This window comes from Monodelphis domestica, chromosome 1 (genome assembly GCF_027887165.1).
Source record: "Monodelphis domestica isolate mMonDom1 chromosome 1, mMonDom1.pri, whole genome shotgun sequence".
Classification (NCBI taxonomy): domain Eukaryota; kingdom Metazoa; phylum Chordata; class Mammalia; order Didelphimorphia; family Didelphidae; genus Monodelphis; species Monodelphis domestica.
In genome coordinates this window covers 406149861-406171747 of record NC_077227.1, presented here as the reverse complement: position 1 = coordinate 406171747, position 21887 = coordinate 406149861, and the positions used below count along the sequence as shown (strand labels likewise).

Here is a 21887-nt window from a genome sequence, read left to right as displayed (position 1 = left end):
GTGGTAAAGTTGGGGCATTAATTCATTGCTGGTGGAATTGTGAATTGATCCAACCATTCTGGAGGGCAATTTGGAATTATGCCCAAAGGGCGATAAAAGACTGTCTGCCTTTTGATCTAGCCATAGCACTGCTGGGTTTGTACCCCAAAGAGATAATAAGGAAAAAGACAAATACAAAAATATTCATAGTTGTGCTCTTTGTGGTGGCAAAAAATTGGAAAATGGGGGGATGCCCTTCAATTGGGGAATGGCTGAACAAATTGTGGTATATGTTGGTGATGAAATACTATTGTGTTCAAAGGAATAATAAAGTGGAGGAATTCCATGTGAACTGGAATGACCTCCAGGAATTGATGCAGAGTGAAAGGAACAGAACCAGGAGAACATTGTACACAGAGACTGATACACTGTGGTACAATCGAATGTAGTGGACTTCTCCATTAGTGGCAACACAATGACCCTGAACAAGTTGGAGGAACCTATGAGAAAAACCACTCTCCACATCCAGAGGAAACACGGTGGGAGTAAAAACACTGAAGAAAAACAACTGCTTGAATACATGGGTCGAAGGGATATGGTTGGGGATATAGACTCTAAGTGAACATCCTAGTGTAAACAACAACATGGAAATAGGTTCAGATCAAGGACACAAGTAATACCCAATGAAATTGCACATTGGCTGTGGGAAGTGTGGGTGGAGAGGAGGGAGGGAAATAATGTGATCATTGTAACCAAGGAATAATGTTCTAAATTGACTAAACTTATTCAAATGGAAAAAAATAAAAACATAAAAAAAGAAACATAAAAGAAAATAAATATACATGAGGCAGGTAGACACACACAGGGTAAAAGTAAAAGGCTGGAGATTAACTAAAATGTCTAAAACTAAGAAAATAACCAGTCCTGGAGGCACACTGATGCATTGCTGGAGGAACTGGGAACTATTCCATTCATTCTGGAAAGTGATTTGAAACTATGCCCAAGAGGCTATTAAATATCTCTTCTAGGACTATACCCCAAAGAGATCAAAGAAAGAAGAAAAGGATTCATATATGCAAATACTTCTAACAGCTCCTTTTGTAAAAATGGAGACTTGAATCCAAGACTCCAGTCCCCAGAAGTCCTTGCTCACTTCCCAGAATGCTTTGTAATCACACTGAATTCTCACCTGGGAGAGATCACAAATTATTATTTAAAGGAGTTCTCCGCCTACTGAGGGCTCTTTCCTACTTCTGCTTTGGAGCAGACACGTCCCATAATGTGAGTGAAATTTGAATGGGCCTCTCAGCCCACCTAGCACGTGCTTCTCTTACTTGTATATTCTTAAATTCCTTATCTTAAATAAAACTCTAAAAATATAATACTCCTTGCAGAGAGAAACTAATTTCTACCTTGCCTCAGTTTTCCCCAAATTTTAACTCACATTTTGTAGTGGCAAAGAATTAGAAACTAAGGGAATATCCATCAATTAGGGAATGGCTAAATAAGTTTTATTATATAAATATGATAGAAAACTATTGTGCTATAAGAAATAATGAAGGGAAAGGTTTCATAGAGAACTGGAAAGACTTGTATGAACCAATGCAAAGGGAAATGAGCAGAACCAGAAGAGCAATCTACAGTTAGCAATATTATAAGGATAATCAACTTTGAAAGACTTAGTAATTCTGATCAACACAATGACCCACAGCTTCAAAGGACTCATAATAAAAATGCTATTCACTTTCAGATAGAGAACTGGTAGACTTAGGGCCCAGATTGAAATATATTTTTTGCTCTTTCTATTTATCCATTTTTTATTTTTATTTTATTTTATTTTTATAGCTAATGTGGACATTTATTTTGCATGACTATACATATTGTAATGAGTTTAGTATTTTTTATCTTCTCATTGGGTAGGGGAGGCAAGGAACAGAGAGAAAATTTTGAACTGAAAAGAAAAAGAATTAAAAAATCTGTACTTTAAAAAAGAAAGAAAATATTGCCATAACTAATGTAAACACTGTCAATAGAGAAGAGAGGACCAGTGGTGCAGGTTTTTGAGGTAGAATCCATAATTATTGATTGATTGAGTGGAGAGGTAGGGAAAAAAAGAAATGTCAAAGATAATTCCAAGATTTCAACCACTGGAGGACCACCAATACCTCTGGCAGAAATAGGGAAGTCAGAGAAAGAGGTTAAGGGGAAAAGACAATGAGCTAGGTTTGGGACATGGTGAGTTTGAGGTTCCAGTGGCACATCCAAGCAGAGATTTCCTAAAGACATTTGGAGTTGGAGGAAAGAACTTCAGAAGAGAAGACAGGGCCAGGGATTTGGGTTTGAGTTATCTTTAAGGAGGTGGTGGCTGCATCTGAAAAAGTAAAAGTAAATTGCTAAAGGAGAAAATGGAGAGGAAAAGAAGGGAAGGGAAAGGGAAAGAGGAAAGGAAAGAAAAGGAGAGGTAGGAGGGAAAGAAAAGCAGGGAGAGAAAGAGAGGAGAGGGTTGTGGAGGAGGGGCCCTTGGGGAGCATTAATATTAAGGTAAGAGGGCTAGAAGCCAGGAAGGAGACGGATAAGAAAGAGTAAGAGAGAAAGGAGTGCTACGAGGAAAGTAGTTCTGAAGGTAAAAGAGAATTGAGATTCCAGTAAATAGGCATAATCAATAGCATCAAAAGTTGTAATATAGAGGTCAAGAAAGTTCAGGACTGGGAGAAAGGGGTTGGACATCAGATCTGGCAACTAGAAAGTAACCTTTTGATTCCACAAATATTTATAAAAATCTGCTATGTACAAGGCACTGTAGTAGTCACCAGGGATGTAATAGTCCCAGCTTTTAAGGAATTTGTTATATTTGGGGGAAGGGGAAGTGTTGTCCAACATATACAAAGATAAATAAATGCAAAGCATATACAAAATAAACAAGACATAATTTCAGGGAAAGTGAGAGCATTGATAATTGGACAGATCCAAAAAAGGACTCAATAGAAAAATTAGACAGACACTAGACTGCAAAACTGGACAGTGAGGAAATAAAATCCTTCTATTTAGAAAACTTAAAAAATGTTTTGTTTTTTTTAACTCTTATCTTCCATCTTAGAATCAATACTCTATATTGTTCCAAGGCAGAAGAGTGGTAAGGGCTAGGCAATGCAGGTCAAGTGACTTGCCCAGGGTTACACAGCTAGGAAGTGTCTGAGGCCAAATTTGAACCCAGGACCTCCTATCTCTAGGCCTGGCTCTCAATTCACTGAGCCACTTAGCTGCCCCAGAAAACTTTTTTTTTTCTCCGAAGTGTTGCAAGTAGGGGCAACTAAGTGGCTTAGTGAAGTAAAAACCATACATAGATATAAGAGATTCCAGGTTCAAATTTGGCCTCAGACACTTCCTAGTTGTGTTACCCTGGATGAATTACTTAACCCCCATTGCCTAGCCCTTACCACTCTTCCGTCTTTGAACCAATACCCAGTATTGATACTAAAATGGAAGGTAGGAGTTTTAAACAAAAGGTTTAAAAAATGTTGCAAGTGGAGAGGAGGAGAAAGAAGTTCAGTTACTGAATGCAATGGAAGGGCCAAGGAAAAGTCTTTATAGACTTGGGAAGGCAAACATGTTTGCAGGTAGATGGGAAAGAGCCCATCTATTGGAAAGGGGGAAAACAGGAGGCACATAGATAAGAGAAGATGGCTGCTGAAATAAGATCCTGGAAGATGCTGCTGGGCAGGGATCAAGGGTGTAGGTAGAAGTTTTCCCACTATGAAAGTTAGGGATAGTTCTTCTTCTCTGGCTGGAAGAGAGAAGAACAGATGATGATGCAAAGAAATTTTGAGTGCTGTAGGAGACCTGAGAAAGTTCAGATCAGATGACTTCAGTCTTCTCCGTAACTCAGGAGTCTAAGTCATCTGGTCTAAGTGTGGAGGATGTGGAGAAATCATGTCATCATTGAATCTTTCATATGAATATTATGAATGATGGTAAGGGCCAGGTGAAAAGAAAGCTTGGGAGCCCAGTACTATTGACATGTTAAAGTTGGGAGAGTAAAGGCACAAAGGAGCTCAGAAAAGAGATCAGAGCCACTGGCAGTCGCTCATTCTATCACTAGGACCCCTTCCCATTCAGACTTGAAGCCAGTCTTTGAGAGTCCCCTACCAGATTGAAGTTTCTCTTGGGAGAAGTTGCCAACTGACCAGCAAAGGCCTTACCTAGAAGCTGACACCTTAATTATCAGTTAATACTTGGATAGGAATTAACAAATAGTCAAGAATGGACAAATGCCAGATGGGAATGATTGAGCCTGGGCAGAAAGGTACATGCATCAGGGATGGTGATGAAGAAGGCAAGAAAATGACAAATACAGGGTCATCTTCATAATTTTGGAAAAAAGGAGTCAGAAAAAAATAGTCTATAAATTGTAAATCTATATTCCTTATGCCTTTAAGTGGTAGAAACGGAAGATTCCAGAAGGTGGCATTTGCCTTTGGGCAATTCTGTCAAATGTCAGAAGAGCCAGTGGGCAGGAACTAATCATTGTCTGCTACTCTTTGCTTTAAGGGTAGATCGTTGTATGTGTTTGTGTGTGTTTTTCTCTGCCAAAAAACATTATGAGAAGTGATAAAAGTGGGTGTCTGCCTGTGAGCAGGATGGGAAGTCCCAAACACTAGAAAAATCACAAAGTCTTGCTTACTGGGCAAAAAAGGAAGGAAAGAAGGAAAGGAAAGGAGACTCTCTAAAGGGATCCCATTGGATAGCAGATATCAGAGAAAAGAGACAACAAAGACTCAGGATGATCGATTAAAAAAATAAAAACAACTCTTACCTTCTGTCCTACTAACAACTCTAAGACAGAAGGGCAAAGGCTAGGCAAGCAGGGTTAAGTGACTTGCCCAGTCACACAGCTAGGAAGTATCTAAGGACAGATTTGAACCCACATCCCGTATATCCCAAACCTGGTACTCTATCCATTGTGCCACCTAGCTGCCCTGACAGATTTTTGATTGGTAGGGAAAAGGGGCAGGCCCGACTATTAAATAGCACTCTAAAGCAAGGGATGGGCCGGGATGGACACTGAGGTGTGCTTGAGATGTCAGGGCCATTTTTAGTTTTCACCTGTCCTTTGCCTGAGTGTTTGAACCCCCCCTTGGGGGCCCCTAAGTCTCCAGGCTGTCTTCTGGCCTGTAGGATTAATGAAGGTTGGTAGCGAGCAGACAGGTCCATCTGGTCCCCTGCTGGAGTTGAGCTCTTGTGAGAGTGAGGATTTATGACCAAGCCAGAGTCTACCTTCTCCATCCCGGGCTCCCATAAGGAGAGTAATGAATGGCCTGTCTGGGGCAGACAAAATTGGGGTGGGGGGAGACAGTGGAAAGTGTGGGGAGAACACCAGGAATGCTGAGTTTAGTTTGTTCAACTCCTCTGACGCCCAAGGAAAGATATACTTCTATAGGGCTGGGGTAATGGACTGCAGGCAGAAAGGGTTCTGGTTTGGTTTTTTAATTGGCTGTGGCTTTCTCCTGCTGAAACTCTCCAAACAGAAGAAGGCGGAGTTCAAAACAGCAAGCCAGCCTTCAGGCATCACCAGTTTAGGATTAGAGCAAGACTGGATCTTTGAGCTCAATTAGTCCTACCCCTTCTTTTTATACAGGCGTGGCTGGCCCTTTACAGAGAAAGGAGAACACAGAGCAGCTAATACGGTCAAGATTCAAATCCGGGACTTTGGGCTTCACAATTCTATATTCTCCTGCTTCTTCTCAGACATCCATTAATGGACATGGAATCTTGTAGTCAAAAATATGCTAGATGTATTTTCAGGAGACGTGCATCAAAGCAGAAAAGACGCTCCAACGCCTTTCCTGGCGTCCTCTATTTGTACCATTCTTTGAGTACAGACAGTTCAGTGGACGTGATTTACTTAATACAACTTGCCCCAGGTGTGGAGGAAGGAGGGAGCCAATGGGTCTCACCCTGGAGGGATGGGGCAGGCATGCAGTTCAGGGACACACAGAGGGCTGGGACAGAGAAGGAGAGCAGGAGGAGGAACACTTCTGGCTGGAGCCAATCATGTTGGGCCTGATTGGAACTGAGAGGAAATGCTTGGTAGGAGGGAGGAGAGACATACGAGGGCTAGAGGCAAGACAGAAGAGGGGACAGATGCCTGGTTCCTGAGGACTCAGAATATGGACACGCAGGGCCAGACAACCAGGAGGGTGGGCAGGCTTGGGCACAGATCTCCTCTTTAGGGTTTCAAACCACCCCCCCCACACCCCCATCGAATGATGGCTGCCCAGTGGCAGTCTCCTTGTATCAGTTCTTCTCCTTTCACTTGGAAGAGTTTTTTTTTTTAAGGTTTTGAGGTTTATTTGTTTTGTAGAGGGCCACTGAAGGATAAGAGTAGAGAAATAGAGAGCACAGGACTATATGGTCAAGGTAACAGCGGTATTTTTTGGAATTTGGAGTTTTTTTAGATACAGTTTTTGTGTAATGTGAATTTACATACAGTGAAATTAGTCTGTATATTTGCTAGTGTACACCTTTAAGTCTTGAGTTTTTTTCTGTGGTAGAAATGAATGGCTGTCCTATTTGAAAAAAAAAAAACACCAAACTTTTATTCTAGCAAAGTTAAGTAGTCCTGCTTGTACCAAGTGACCTTGAGTCAGTCCTTTCCCTTTTATGAACCTTAATTTCTTCATCTATAAATAAAGATGATGACACACTTTAATCAAAGATAATAAAGAAATATTGCAAGTCACATAGCAATAGGTGGATGATAGATCAGCTGCCTTAGATTTGGATCCCACTCGATCATGACTGGCAAACTAGTTAAGGATGGTAGAGGTGAGCCCAAAGCTCTGTTGTTGGAAACAGAGAGTACAAGACCATGTATTCTGCTCCTTGGTGAGTTGATGCTCAGACCAGGTTAAGCAACAGTGAATACGAATGAATGAATGAATGAATTCTGTAAGCATAAAGGCTGCAAGTGGGGATCTGTGCATTTGCCATCTGAGGACCAAAAGGGTACTATGGTATGGTGGAAAGAACTCTGAATTTGTAACCAGAGTTTAACTGTATCTCACCATTTCTTTGAATTTCATGCATCATCTTTCAGGTTCTAAACATAGAAATCCCACTCTCTGACTCTAACATCCTAGTTGCCCTGTTCCAGCTACTATGGTTAAAAATTTCTGGATACTTTATCTTAATTTATAATTATTTATTAAATAATAAAAAGCAGGCCAGAGAAAGAAAAGGCACTAGCCACCTGGCCATTCTCTTAGCTGCCTCCCCACCAGAACCAGACCACATACCTCCCTAGGATTCCAAGGAAAGAGAGCTACTTCCTCCCCCTACTCCAGTTTATGCTCTTTGAGACATCTCTTTCCCAAGCCTCTTTGATTAGAAGACTCTGACCTTGGTCTAGACAAGAGGCAGATCTTCCAGATACCAGAAGTCACCACCAGTAAAAAAGGCTTATTTATAGATAAACAAAGAACTTGTCTCTAACCTCTTTCAGGAAGGTGGGAGAAGCAAGTTTATAGCTTCAGTCTTAAAATAAACTCTTTCTCTTTTCAAATACAAAGGTTGTTGTGGGGTGCCCAAAAGGGGTCAGATTAATATTAACTGTCCATACAGCTTCACCACTTGGGTAAACCTCCCTGGGTCTTAGTTTCCTCCTCTCTAAAATGGAAGTGTTGGACTAAATGACCTATAAAGTCTCTTCCAGCTCTAAATTGAAGATCATGTGAGCCTACAACTTTCCTAGCAAAATCAAAGGAGGCTCATCTCCAGGATGTCAGGGTCCATAGTGTAGGAATATAAGTTAGGGATGGCCTGTTTTCTAGGGTTAGTGCAAGAAGGGAATTTTGAGATAAGTCCTAGGAGAGGATTCTGGGTAGAAAAAGGAATTGTAGGACTTTGAACTGAAAATCAATTGAACTTAATTTCCCTCTTGGATTTTCATCTGAGTTGGAAGTAGGCCTTATCTCTCTGCCTACATTTCCATCAAGCTTAAGGAGGGGTTTTGCTCTAAGAGATTCTCTCTGGATTGTCAAGAATTTGTGGAGAAATCTTTGGCATCTAGGTAGAGGATTTATTTGAAGAAAACCAATTGTCCCTGAGTTCAAAGATCAGCTGACAGAATTCCTCTTGGGCTAAGGTAATCCAAAACTTTCCATGTATAACTTTGGGTTACTTAGTACAGCAGCCAAACCTAGGGGGTTTTCCCTTTCTTTATTAACTACTGGTGGGAAGATTAGGTTAAGTCAGATAGGTTGGGAAAGGGTTTTAGTCAGGACAGGGAACTATAGACAGGGCCCAGAGAAGAACAGAAGGCTTTGCTTAAGCAGGAGTAATAGTGGTTGGGTGGAAGAAGTTTGAAGAATGTAAGGGTCATTCCTACTAGTTTCCCTCATTCCTTTTATTAAAATAAACTTTGTGGCACTTCCGGGTCAAGATGGCTCCAGAGTAAAAGCCGGGCTCTACCTCTCCTCTCCACTAATAGAGACAGAGTGCCTCAGAACTACAAAACCAAAGTCAAACAAGCGAAGGAGTTCCACGGTAGGACGCAGCACAGAAGGTAGGCAAAGTTAGGGCATTTCCACCCTAAAAGGGGGCAAAATTTCCCCCTCTAAGGGGTAAGCTCATCACCCCTTCCCCACTTCCACGTACCTTTCTAGAGTCCGAGCAAGCATAGGACAAACGTCTAAGTACTAGGAGGAAGGCTGGCTAAGATTAACACAGACTTACCTCTAAGAGAAACTAGACTCAGAACACTGGGAGGCTGAGGAAACGTGGAGATAAGGTGCAACAGAGCTTGGGGAGAGGGGAAGCTCACAGCAAAACACCACAGAGAACTGTAAAAAGCCCTTGGGCTAAAATCTCTTCAGTGCTCAATACAGAGACATCCCTATACATCCAGAACTCTTCCCAGGAAATCTTTAAGTTCTGAGGGGCTGAACCTGCCTAGGGACTCCAGGAGGCGAAGGAAACATGGAGATAGGGCACAGAGCTAGAGCAGAGAGGGAAGGCTCAAAGCAAAATGCTACAGAGACTTGAAAAATAGCCTCTAAGCAAAACCCTCTCCAGTGCTCAATGCAGAGACTTGCCTACAATCCACACCCAGACCTCTGCAAGGCAATCTTTACGTTCCTGGGGGCTGGACCTGCCACTAAGAGCAGCTAGACACTGCTGAGGACTGGGGAAAATATCCTCAGGGCAAAAACCTCTTCAGAGACCAATACAAAGATCACCTACATTCCTCATTTAGACATCTGACCAAGAAGTAATAAGGCAATGACCACCAACTCCCAGGAACTAAAATCCACAAGCAAACAAAAAAAAAAACTCAAGAAGAAAACTTTGACCCTCAATAATTTTTATGCAGAAAATATCCAGATTAAAGAAGAGACAGTAAAAGATGACAAATATTTAAACACACTCAAAACCTCAAGGGAAAATGGAAATTGGCCACAAGTTCTTGAAGATTTTAAATCCAAGATTGTCAGAAAAATGGAAGAGATGTGGCAAGAAAAGTAGGAAATAGTCCAAAAAGAAAATAACAGTTTAAAAGACAGGATCTCCCACTTGGAAATTGAAGCCCAGAAATCAAATGAAATAATAAGCAAATTAAAGACTAGAAATGACCTGCTGGAAACCATGAAAAGCAGGATAGATCAAACTGAAAAGGAAAATCAAAAGATCTTAGCTGAAAACCAGTCATTAAAAACTAGAATTGGGCAAATAGAAGCCAATGTTCTCACAAGACAGCAAGAATTAATCAAGTAATGTCCAAAAAAAATGACAGATTAGAAGGCAATACAAAATATCTCATTGAGAGGGTGGTTGACCTTGAAAATAGATCTCAGAGAGACACTCAGAGAATCATAGGCCTACCTGAAAAATTGGAAACAAACAGAAACCTTGACACCATACTATAAGAAATTATCCAAGAAAACTGCCTCGAAAGAGTTCATAGATCACCTGCTACACTAAATCCTCAAAAGACAACCTCCAGGAATGTAATTGCCAAATTCAAGAGCTTCCAAGCTAAGGAGAAAATATTTCAAGAAGCCAGATATCAAGGAGCACCAATCAGGATTACACAGGATCTGGCAGCCTCCACACTAAAAGACCACAAGGCTTGGAATACAATATTCAGAAATGCAAAAGAATTGAGTCTACAACAAAGGATCTATGACCCATCAAAATTGACTATATACTTCCAGGGGAAAGTATGAGCATTTAACAAAATAGAAGACTTTCAAATATTTGTAAAAAAAAAAAAAAGACCAGAACTAAACAGAAAATTTGATATCGTAATGCAAAAACCAAGAGAAACATGAAAAGGTAAATAAGAAAGAGTTCTTATTTTTTGTTCTCTAAGAGCCTCAAATAAGGCCAAATTGTTTATATTTCTATATGGAAAAATGTTATTTGTAACTATATAAATTGTATTTACTATTATAGTAGTTAGAAGAATTATCTATAAGTAGAGATTGGGATACTAAGTTGTTTAAAATCATATAATTAAAAAAGAAGAAGAAGAAAGAAGGGGGGGGGGAGAGAAATGGCACCAAGAGAAACTTGAAGGAATAAGAATATTAAGATAATCTATACTACACAAAAAGTCCCACAGGAACGGGAGGGGAAGAATACAACTATAAAAAGGAGAGGTAGAGAGTGCTAAAAGGTAATACTCAAACCTTATTCCCAATGGAATCAATTCTGAGAGGAAAGAACATCTAGATCCACTTGGGTATTGAACTCTATTTTACCCTACAGGGAAGCTGAGAGGGGAAAACTAAAGGAGAGAGCGGGGAGAGGAGTTAAAAAAGGGTAGAGGGAAAGAGAGGGGCAAGGGAATTTAATAGACTCTAAAAAAATAAAAGAGGAATAAAAAGGGAGGGTGGGGAGAGAAGCAATATAAGGGGTGAAGAGTGTGTGGGGTAGCTTAAAAAGACCCCCCAAGAAAATTAAGAGAGGAATAAGAAGGGAGGGGGAAGAAAGGAAAGTAAAATAAGGGTGAGGATTAGGGGCCTGATTAAAAACAGAATACTGGTGTAGAAGGGAATAATGAAAGAGGAAAGGGCAGGACCAGGAGGGAAAATCAAAATGATAGGGAATAGACAGGGAGTAATCATAACTTTAAATGTGAATATGATGAACTCACCCATAAAGCAGAAGCAAATAGCACAGTAGATTAGAAATTAAAATCCTACCATATATTGTCTATGAGAAAAATGCATGAGGAAGGTGGATACACATAGGATAAAGTAAGTGGATGGTGCAAAATCTATTGGGTATCAACTGAGAAAGAGAAGGCAGGAGTCGCAATCTTGATATCTGACAAAGCCAAAGTAAAAATAGATCTAGTTAAAAGAGATAGGGCAGGTAATTACATCCTGATAAAAGGCAGTATAGACAATGAGGAAATATGAGTACTCAACATGTATGTACCAAATGGCATAGCATCCAAATTTTTAAAGAAGACACTAGTGGAGTTCAAGGATGCAAAAGATAGAAAAACTATACTAGTGGAAGACCTAAACCTTCCTCTATCAGAAATAGATAAAACAAACCAAAAATTAAATAAGAAAGAAGTAAGAGAAGTGAATGAAATCTTAGAAAGATTAGAATTAGTAGACATGTGGAGAAAAATAAAGAGGGACAAAAAGGAATATACCTTCTTTTCAGCAGCACATGGTATATTCACAAAATTCACAAAAATTTACTTACTACGGCATAAAAACATTGCAAATAAGTGCAAAAGAGCAGAAATAATAAATGCAGCCTTTTCAGATCACAATGCAATAAAAATATTTGGTAAGAGTATTTAAGTATTTAAGTAAGAGGCAAATCAAAAATTAATTGGAAATTAAATAATACAATTCTTCAAAATCAGTTAAATAACAAATCATAGAAACAATTAATAATTTCATTAAAGAAAACAACAATGAAGAGACATCCTTTCAAAATCTATGGGATGCAGCTAAAGCAGTACTTAGGGGGAAATTTATATCCTTGAGTTCATATATTAATAAATTAGAGAGGGCAGAGGTCAATGAAATGGGCATGAAAATTAAAAAATTAGAAAGTGAACAAAATAAAAATCCCCAGATGAAAACTAAATTAGAGATCCTAAAAATCAAAGGAGAAATTAATAAAATTGAAAATAAAAGAACTATTCAATTAATAAACAAGACTAGAAGTTGATACTTTGAAAAAACAAATAATATAGACAAAGTACTGGTCAATCTAATAAAAAAAGGAAAGAAGAAAACCAAATTGACAGTATCCAAGATGAAAAGGGAGACCTCACCTCTAATGAAGAGGAAATAAAGGCAATCATTAAAAACTATTTTGCCCAATTATATGGCAATAAATATGCCAATCTAGGTGATATGGATGAATATTTACAAAAATATAAATTGCCTAGACTAACAGAGGAAGAAATAGAATACTTAAATAACCCCATATCAGAAAAAGAACTTGAACAGGCCATCAAAGAACTCCCTAAGAAAAAATCCCCAGGTCCAGATGGATTCACAAATGAATTCTATCAAACATTCAAAGAACAACTCATCCCAATATTATACAAACTATTTGACAGAATAAGCCAAGAAGGAGTTCTACCAAATTCCTTTTACGACACAAACATGGTAGTGATCCCAAAGCCAGGCAGGTCAAAAACAGAGAAAGAAAACTATAGACCAATCTCCTTAATGAACATAGATGCAAAAATCTTAAATAGGATACTAGCAAAAAGACTCCAGCAAGTGATCAGAAGGGTCATTCACTATGATCAAGCAGGATTTATACTAGGAATGCAGGGCTGGTTCAATATTAGGAAAGCCATCCACATAATTGACCATATCAACAAGCAAACCAACAAAAATCACATGATTATCTCAATAGATGCAGAAAAAGCCTTTGACAAAATATAACACTCATTACTATTAGAAACACTAGAAAACATAGGATTAGAAGGGCCTTTCCTAAAAATAATAAACAATATTCATCTAAGACCATCAGCAAATATCTGCAATGGGGATAAACTAGATGCAGTCCAAATAAGATCAGGAATGAAACAAGGATGCCCATTATCACCTCTATTATTTAACATTGTACTAGAAACACTAGCAATAGCAATTAGAGAAGAAAACGAAATTGAAGATATTAAAATTGGCAATTAGGATACCAAGCTATCACTCTGCAGATGATATGATGGTCTACTTAAAGAACCCCAGAGAATCAACTAAAAAGCTAGTCGAAATAATCAACAACTTTAGCAAAGTTATAGGATACAAAATATACCCACATAAGTCATCAGCATTTCTATATATCTCCAACACATCTCAGCAGCAAGAATTAGAAAGAGAAATTCCATTTAAAATCACTCTAGACAATAAAAAATACTTGGGAATCTATCTGCCAAGACAAACACAGGAACTATATGGACATAACTACAAAACACTCTCTGCACAATTAAAACTAGATCTAAACAATTAGAAAAACATTAACTGCTCATGGGTAAGATGAGCTAACAATAAAAATGACCATCCTACACAAACTTAATTACTTATTTAGTGCCATAACCATTGAACTACCAAAAAACTTTTTTACTGAATTAGAAAAATCATAACAAAGTTCATTTGGAAGAACAAAAGATCAAGGATATCCAGGGAAATAATGCGAAAAAATGCAAAGGAAGGTGGCCTTGCAGTCCCAGATCTCAAACTATACTATAAAACAGTGGTCATCAAAACAATATGGTACTGACTAAGAGACAGAAAGGAGGATCAGTGGAATAGACTTGGGGTAAGTGACCTCAGCAAGACAGTCTATGATAAACCCAAAGATCCCAGCTTTTGGGACAAAAATACACTATTTGATAAAAAACTGCTGGGAAAATTGGAAGACAATATGGGAGAGTTTGGGTTTGGATCAACATCTCACACACTACACCAAGATAAACTCAGAATGGGTGAATGATCTGAATATAAACAAGGAAACTATAAGTAAATTAGGTGAACACAGAATAGTATACATGCCAGATCTTTGGGAAAGGAAAGATTTTAAGACCAAACAAGAGTTAGAAAAAAATCACAAAATGTAAAATAAATAATTTTGATTACATTAAATTTAAAAGGTTTTGTACAAGCAATACCAATGCAACCAAAATTAGAAGGGAACCAACAAATTGGGGGAAAAATCTTCATAACAAAAACCCCTGACAAATGTCTAATTACTCAAATTTATAAAGAGCTAAATCAATTGTACAAAAAATTAAGCCACTCTCCAATTGATAAATGGGCAAGGGCCATGAATAGGCAATTTTCAGATAAAGAAATCAAAACTATTAATAAGCCCATGAAAAAGTATTCTAAATCTCTTATAATCAGAGAGATGCAAATCAAAACAACTCTGAGGTATCACCTCACACCTAGCAGACTGGCTAACATGACAGCAAAGGAAAGTAATGAATGCTGGAGGGGATGTAGCAAAGTTGGGACATTAATGCATTGCTGGTGGAGTTGTGAACTGATCCAACCATTCTGGAGGGTGTAAAGATTAAAATTTAGGGGAGAGGGGGAGACTGAGGCAGGTAGAAATTAGTTTCTCTCTGCAAGGAATATATATTTTTTAGAGGTTTATTAAAGGTTAAAGATTAAGAATATACAAGTAAGAAACATGTGCCTAGGCCAGAGGCCTAGACAAGATAACCTCACATCATGGAAGAGACGCCTCTGCTCCAAAAACGGAAGTCCAAAAAGGCCCGAGCCCTTCAAAAGCCTTTGCTTAAATATCTTCTCGATCTCGGCCCAGGTGAGATTACAAGGCATTCTGGGGAAGTGGAGCAAAGGCTCATGGGGATTGTAGTCCCGTATTCGAGTCTATTTTTTACAAGGGCAATTTGTAATTATGCCCAAAGGGCAATAAAAGAATGTCTGCCCTTTGATCCAGCCATAGCACTGGTGGGTTTGTACCCCAAAGAGATAATAAGGAAAAAGACATGTACAAGAATATTCATAGCTGCACTCTTTGTGGTGGCAAAAAAAAAAAGGAAAATGAGGGGATGCCCTTCAATTGGAGAATGGTTGAACAAATTGTGGTATATGCTGGTGATGGAATACTATTGTGCTCAAAGGAATAATAAAGTGGAGGAATTCCATGTGAACTGGAACGACCTCCAGGAATTGATGCAGAGTGAAAGGAGCAGAACCAGGAGAACATTGTACACAGAGATTAATACACTGTGGCACAATCGAATGAAATGGACTTCTCTACTAGCAGCAATACAATGATCCAGGACAATTCTGAGGGACTTATGAGAAAGAACACTATCCACATCCAGAGAAAGAACCTTGGGAAAAGAAACACAGAAGAAAAACAACTGATTGATCACATGGGTTGGTGGGGCTATGACTGGGAAAGTAGACTCTAAAAGATCATCCTACTGCAAATATTAATAATAAGGAAATGGGTCTTGATTGATGGCACATGTTAAACCCACTGGAATTGCGTGTCAGATACGGGAGGGGTGTGTAGAGGGGAGGGAAGGAACATGAGTCTTGTAACCATGGAAAATTATTCTAAATCATCTAAATAAAGTTAAAAAATTAAAATAAAATAAACTTTGTTTCCATAATATAAGTGTTTGGTGCTTAATTGGCCCTGTGGAGTTTCTAGGTGGGTTATAACATCTAATAGCCCTCTAGGATTCATTACTCATTACAACTCATTACAACAGAATGAATGTTTTTCTAGCTTCTGAAGCCCATGAAGAGTGCCTTTTAAGGTATGGAGGGACAGAGAAACACAATTATTGGATATAGTTCATATCTTCATAGCTGGAATTACAGAGCTCTTGATGCTGAGCCCCATTATGATTAATATTCTCTAGATATTGTATATTAATTTATAATTATTTATTAGTAAGAGTTAGAGAGAAATATGAAATCATATGATCACCTGGCAGCTCCTAATTAATCTAAGTTTCTCAAGCCACGTCAGCAAGAATCTCCAGCCCAACTGAGCTTAGAGCCCAAAACCCAGAAAGAGACCTTTGCATCCACTGTCCTCTTTCTTTCAAAGCCATTGATGTCACTCTTTCTGGGTCTCTCTGGTTGGACAGATTTGATCTCAGTCCAAGTCAGAGCCCAGTTTTCCAGACACCAGACAGCCTCTTCCAGGATGCCAGGGAGCCATGAGACCTCTGGTGTCCTCCCATAGTACACATGTGTACTCAGTCAAAAGGTGGGGCTGAAACCAACCAAAATGGGTTTTCAAACAGAATAAGGGGTATAATTTATATTAAATTCACACAGCCCTAAAATTCTACAGAAGTGTTGCAATAATTAGAATGATAAAATCAAGGATCTATCATTTTATCATTGTCAGTACCTCCTTTCCTCAGAGTCCTGATGACCTACCAGAGTTAGTTACTGTGGTTAAAAAATCCACCACCCTTTGTTCTTTGATGTGTTTTCTCCTTACATAACATACACACTATCCATCAACAGGGCCAGTCTCAATGTCTTTCCAGATCCATAGGACGTGGAGAGAATTTAGGATCATAGATTTAGAATAGAAAGGGACTTCAAAGGGGAAGTAGTCCAACCCATTCATTTTACAGATAAGAAAATAGATACCTAGAGATGTTAAGTATCTTGACAAAAATCACATTTATAACAAGTGACAATGACAGTTTTTGAACTTGGGTCTTCTAACTCCAAAATTATTATTTGTTACACTCAACTATGCTGCCTTCCTGGTTTCTGTTGGCATAGACTTCAGAAACCTAGGATCACCCCCAAACAACAAGGCACTAGTTTTGGGCCTTAGCAAAGAGTCATAATAATAACAATAATAGTATTTCTGTTACAAAGATCACATTTGAATAACACTTTACGTTTTACAAACCATTTTCCTCCTAGCTGTGGTACAAAGTAGGTAATGAAGGTATGATGACTTGAATGATTTCTTTGGTAATGGAAAGGGGCTGAATAGAACCATCCACATTTTTACCGCATCTTCCTGAAAAGGCAATAATAATTAGCTCAGTTTTTGTAGAGTGTCTGACCTGGCATCAATCAAAGATCAGTGACCCCTGAGGACAAAACAAAGTGAAGTGACCTCAGCAAAGAAGGAACCAGTGACCCCAGCCTCAGTAGTTCTAAAAATGGAACAAACAGGTTCATGAGCTTTAACCTCTTCCCTAGATGGTAACTTCTAGCTAAGATGCTGCATAGAGGCATTTTTTTAAAATGAGTTGACTAGGTGGGTGGTGTGTTACATCGATTTAGAAAGAGTGGAACATGCCTCAGACACACACTAGATATTTGATTTTAGTGCGGCAAATCTTTCTTGGTCTTGTTTTTTTCTCATCTGTAAAATGGTGATAATAATAGCACCTACAACTTCCCTCACAACGTTGTCATATCAAGTGAAATAATACATTTAAAGAACTTCACAAACCTTAACTCGTTATCTAAATGTTAGCTGTTATCATGTTGTATGCTCTCTGGAACACTCTAACTATGAAGATTTTTTTTTAACTCCTATAAAACTGGAGGCTGAACAATGAAATAATCTCAAAATCTACATGGAGTGCCTTTTGTTGAGTAGGAAGTCTTGACCTTTGAGGTAGGAATGTTGGGTCTTAGGCCTTGATCTACCACTAACTTTATCTTTGGGAAAAATCACTTCTTCTCTCTGGGACTCAGTTTTCCCCTCAATAGAATTAAAGGATTGGGCTAAACAATCTTTAAGAACCTCCTCACTTAATGATATTTTTTCTATATTCTAAGATACCTTTTAGCTCCCACATTATAGTTAGGTGGCACAGTGAATAGAGCACTGATCTTAGGATCAGGAAGACCTGAATCCAAATCTGATCTCAGACACTTATTAGCTGTGTGATCCTAGGGAAGTCATTGAACCAACTGATTTCCTTAGTTTCCCCAACTATAAAAATAATAACACCTACTTCCCAGAGTTGTTTTGAGGATAAAATGAGATAATATTTGTAAAGTGCTTGGCCCATAGTAGATACTATATTAATATTAGTTATCATCATTATTGTTATTATTACTATTACTATGGGTCATTTCAGTTTTAAATCTACAATTCTGGGACAGCGGGGTGGCTCAGTGGATAGAGAGCCAGGCCTAGAGACAGGAAATCCTGTATTCAAATCTGACCTCAAATATTTCCTAGTTATGCGACTCTGAGCAAATCACTTAACCACAAGTTCCTGGCCCTTAGTATCAATTTTAAGATATAAAGTAAAATATATTTTATCTATAATTCTCAGATAGTGTGGTCATCCCATGCTAGACACTGGGAAGAAAGAAAAACATACAGAAATGCCCATGCTGTTGAAAGATTTACTATTTCTGAACCTCCTCTAGGATTAGATTCCCTCCCTCACTGATCTTCTCCCACCTTGTACCTGGGGAGTGTTGTAAGGGATTTTAGTGATGTGTTCAAGGAAGATTAGCATCTCTGGTTGAGGGCTTGCGGAGTCCTTTTCAGGGCTGCTCACCTACCTTTGGTGTCTACCTGTAACCTAATTTACTCCCTGGTAAACCATCTCAGTGGATGGACTAAACCAGGTTGAGGGTAGCCAACAAGCCTCAAATCCATTGGTGAGTGAGAGGGGTGTCTACCTCAAGCAGGTAAAGACTTTCTCTGGTAGAACAGGCAGATGAGAACAAATTATTTCAGTGGCCACAAAGGTGGCTGAAGGAGGTGCTGTAGAGCATTTAGAGCTTGGTCAGATATCAAAGATGCCAAGATCATCCACTGCATCATGGGTACCAATTGTCCTGACTTTTGTTTTGCCATTGGCCTTCAGTGACTAGCAAAGAGAGTGGCACTGATAGCTTGGTGCAACTCTGCCTTATCTAATTCAAATTCATGTAGAAGTCAAGATTTCACCTCATGATTTCATTGGTCTTCCTTGAAAATGGATAAACAATACCCTGTACCTCTAGAGATATAGATGAGAATCTGGATATGGTTGCATTGATGGACACCAGAAGTGCCTTCTCTAATCTGCTGTTCCCATCACTGATCCATATCCCAAAGGATACTGATGATGATAATCAGTTCTACCCAGGTAACCCAACGGAAAGTTTGACAAATTCTTATGCTTCATCTTTCTGCCATGTTTCCTAATAAGATGTTCGACTATCTACTTGTTCTAGGAACAGTAATCAAAACAATACTACTATTGCTTTTGAAAATGACACAATTCTTCATTGTTGTCTACCCTGTCCTTATAGATGTAGCTTCCCCTATTAGAATGTAAGCTATTTGAGCAGGGATTCATTCTCATGTATTTGCATCCCCCAGTGCTTGGCACATAGTAAGAGCTTATTAAATACTGACCCATGCATTTATCCATCTATTCATTCCCATGCTATGCCAAGCCCCTCCCATCAGAGATGGGTGAAGCTATCTTAACAGCTACAGCTGTATCCATGAAGGTACCAAACAGCTATCAGCCTGGTCTATCTCTTGATAGAGATAGCCATTGATAGAGACCATCCATTGTCCATGATGTCCCAGGCCCTTTAAATCTTGGGACAACAACTTCAGGGAGGTGTGGAGTGAAAATTGATGAGCTCCATTCCCATTCAAGCCTTTAAGTTCCCTTTATGGGGGTAGAGTCCTAGCAATGGGACACTGTGGTCCTTTCCTAGAACTCTTTGCCCATTTGACATTTCATTCCAAGATTCCCTTTCTCCTCAGAAGCTGTAGCCCAGCCAAGGATGAGGGTGCCTCATTTGATTCTTGTCTCACTCTGTCCAGGGCCCCAGACACTTCTCATATCCCTGTTAGTCTCCCAGCAGCCAGTCCTTTGGACGTCATTCCTCTACTTTTCCCCTATCATAAAACAGTCCCTCCTTGTTGATCTGATTTATTTCAAAGAGCTCAGCCTCCCTTGGCTTGAATATCACATGAGGTCAGTACTACCACACCTCCATCCTACGGCTTAGCTGAGCAGTCCTGAACACATTAGTACACCAAAAATCCTGACAATTAAGTAGCATGGTATGTGTCAGACTTGGGAGAGCCTGAGCCATAACCAAGAATATCAGAGTTGGAAGCAACTTTGGGAAACCATTTAGTCCCCACCTCCTCTTTTTTACAAAAAAGGAAACTAATGACCAAAAGGAAATTACTTGCCTTGAGGTTTCCCATTACTGAAGCCAGGAGAATGGGTACCAATTATAATGAGATCAATGCTCTCTCCAGTAGACTTCAAAAAAGATGGCAAGATGGGACATAAGTCTTGGAGTTTCCACCTTTCCTGGAATGTCATATACATCAACTCACCATCTCTGGGACTTCTCAGATCAAAAGTGTCTTCCCTGGGTACTATTCTCCGCTATGTGTGACTTTTCCCTATTAGATATTGAGGCAGGTAGGGGGCTCAATGGAGAGACCACTGGGTTCAGAATCAGGAAGATCTGAGTTCAAATCTGAGCTCAGACACCAGCTGTGTGACCCTGGGCAAATCACTTAACTTCCATTTGCCTCTGTTTCCATATCTGTAAAATGGTGACACAATTAAGACAAGAATAGCATCTTCCTCCCAGGGTTATTGTGAAATTATCAAAGGAGATAATAATTGCAAAGTACTTAGCACATTGCCTGGCAAGAGCTATATAAATGTTTGCTATTAGATATGTTTAAGAAAAACCTTTACCTTCCATCTTAGAATAAATACTGCATATTTGTTCTAAGGCAGCAGAATGGTAAGGGCTAGGCAAGGGGGGTCAAGTGACTTGCTCAGGGTCACATAGCTAGGAAGTATCTGAAGCCAGATTTGAATCCCAGGACCTCCCATTCCTGGGCCTGGCTCTCCATCCACTTAGCCACCTAGTTAGCACTCCCCCCCCAATAAGTTTTCTGAAGAGATGGACTGTCTTTTTATATTTGTATCCTCAGTGTTTAGTACAATGCTTTATAGATAAGAGACTTAAGAAATGTTTTTTCATTCATTCATTTCCTGTTCTAGTTCATATGGAAACCCCCAATGGCTAGGGAGAAACAATGGCTTGTTTCACAAGGACAGGATCTCAGGACTAGAAGGGGACTTCAGGGGGCATGCAGTTCAACTCAGACCTGGACAGGAATTCCTCCTACAAACTTTGTGATGAATCAGCATCACCCAGGCTCCCACCAAAGGAGTCCAGTGAAAGAGAAACTGCTCTCTCCCAAGGCAGCCCATTACAATTATGCACAGCTCACAGTTGTTCCTAACAGCAAACTAGAATCTGCCTCAGAAAATACCACTCACGGTTCCCAATTCCATTTTCTGAATCAAGCGTGGATGCTGATCCCTCATGTGCACGACAGCCTTCCAAGCACTTGAAGAAAATGATCTCATGCACTCTCAGGCTAAAAAATGACTTGAGGTCTGCCCATCTTCTCCTCAGGACCAGATGCAGATAGCAACGGTGGGAGAGTTTGCATGCTCACCCCAACTTTTCTTTCTGCTGTGCCCTCCTGAAGTGGCATCTCCTTCTGCCCTCTTTCCCTTTCCTCCAGATGCTCAATGGCCTCAGGTTGTTGTTTCCCTGGGACCTGGGATTCTCTGGATAGGCTGTTGCTCTGTGGTGGTTTTGTTGTGCTCATGACTCACTGGAGCTTGGGGAACATTTTAGGAAATCATCCAGGCCTCTCCCCAAACCCCATTGCTTACCATAATAGTAACAACAAGAATAGTATCTGTACCTTGGTGCCTTCACAAGGACTGCCTTGGGAGGCTGGATGATCATGATCTGCTTCCCATCTTATCTCACTGGATCTGCATAACAGTTCTGGTGGGTATACTAAGCTTCCTAGAACAGAAGAGACTTGACCAATATCATAAAGTTAATAAATAGCTAAGCAGGTAGTTAGAGAAC

The 21887-nt window shown here is 39.5% G+C and overlaps 1 long non-coding RNA gene across 1 annotated transcript in view; it reads right to left on the bottom strand.

The window, feature by feature from the left end:
- The window catches only part of LOC130456416 (uncharacterized), a 48701-nt gene that overhangs the window by 13588 nt on the left and 13226 nt on the right, over positions 1 to 21887 (bottom strand). Inside the window, exons 2-3 of the long non-coding RNA XR_008915231.1 lie at positions 21715 to 21821; positions 16888 to 17001 (exon numbers count right to left, since the gene is read on the bottom strand). This is a non-coding gene — a long non-coding RNA (uncharacterized LOC130456416). The remainder of the gene's footprint in view (positions 1 to 16887; positions 17002 to 21714; positions 21822 to 21887) is intronic.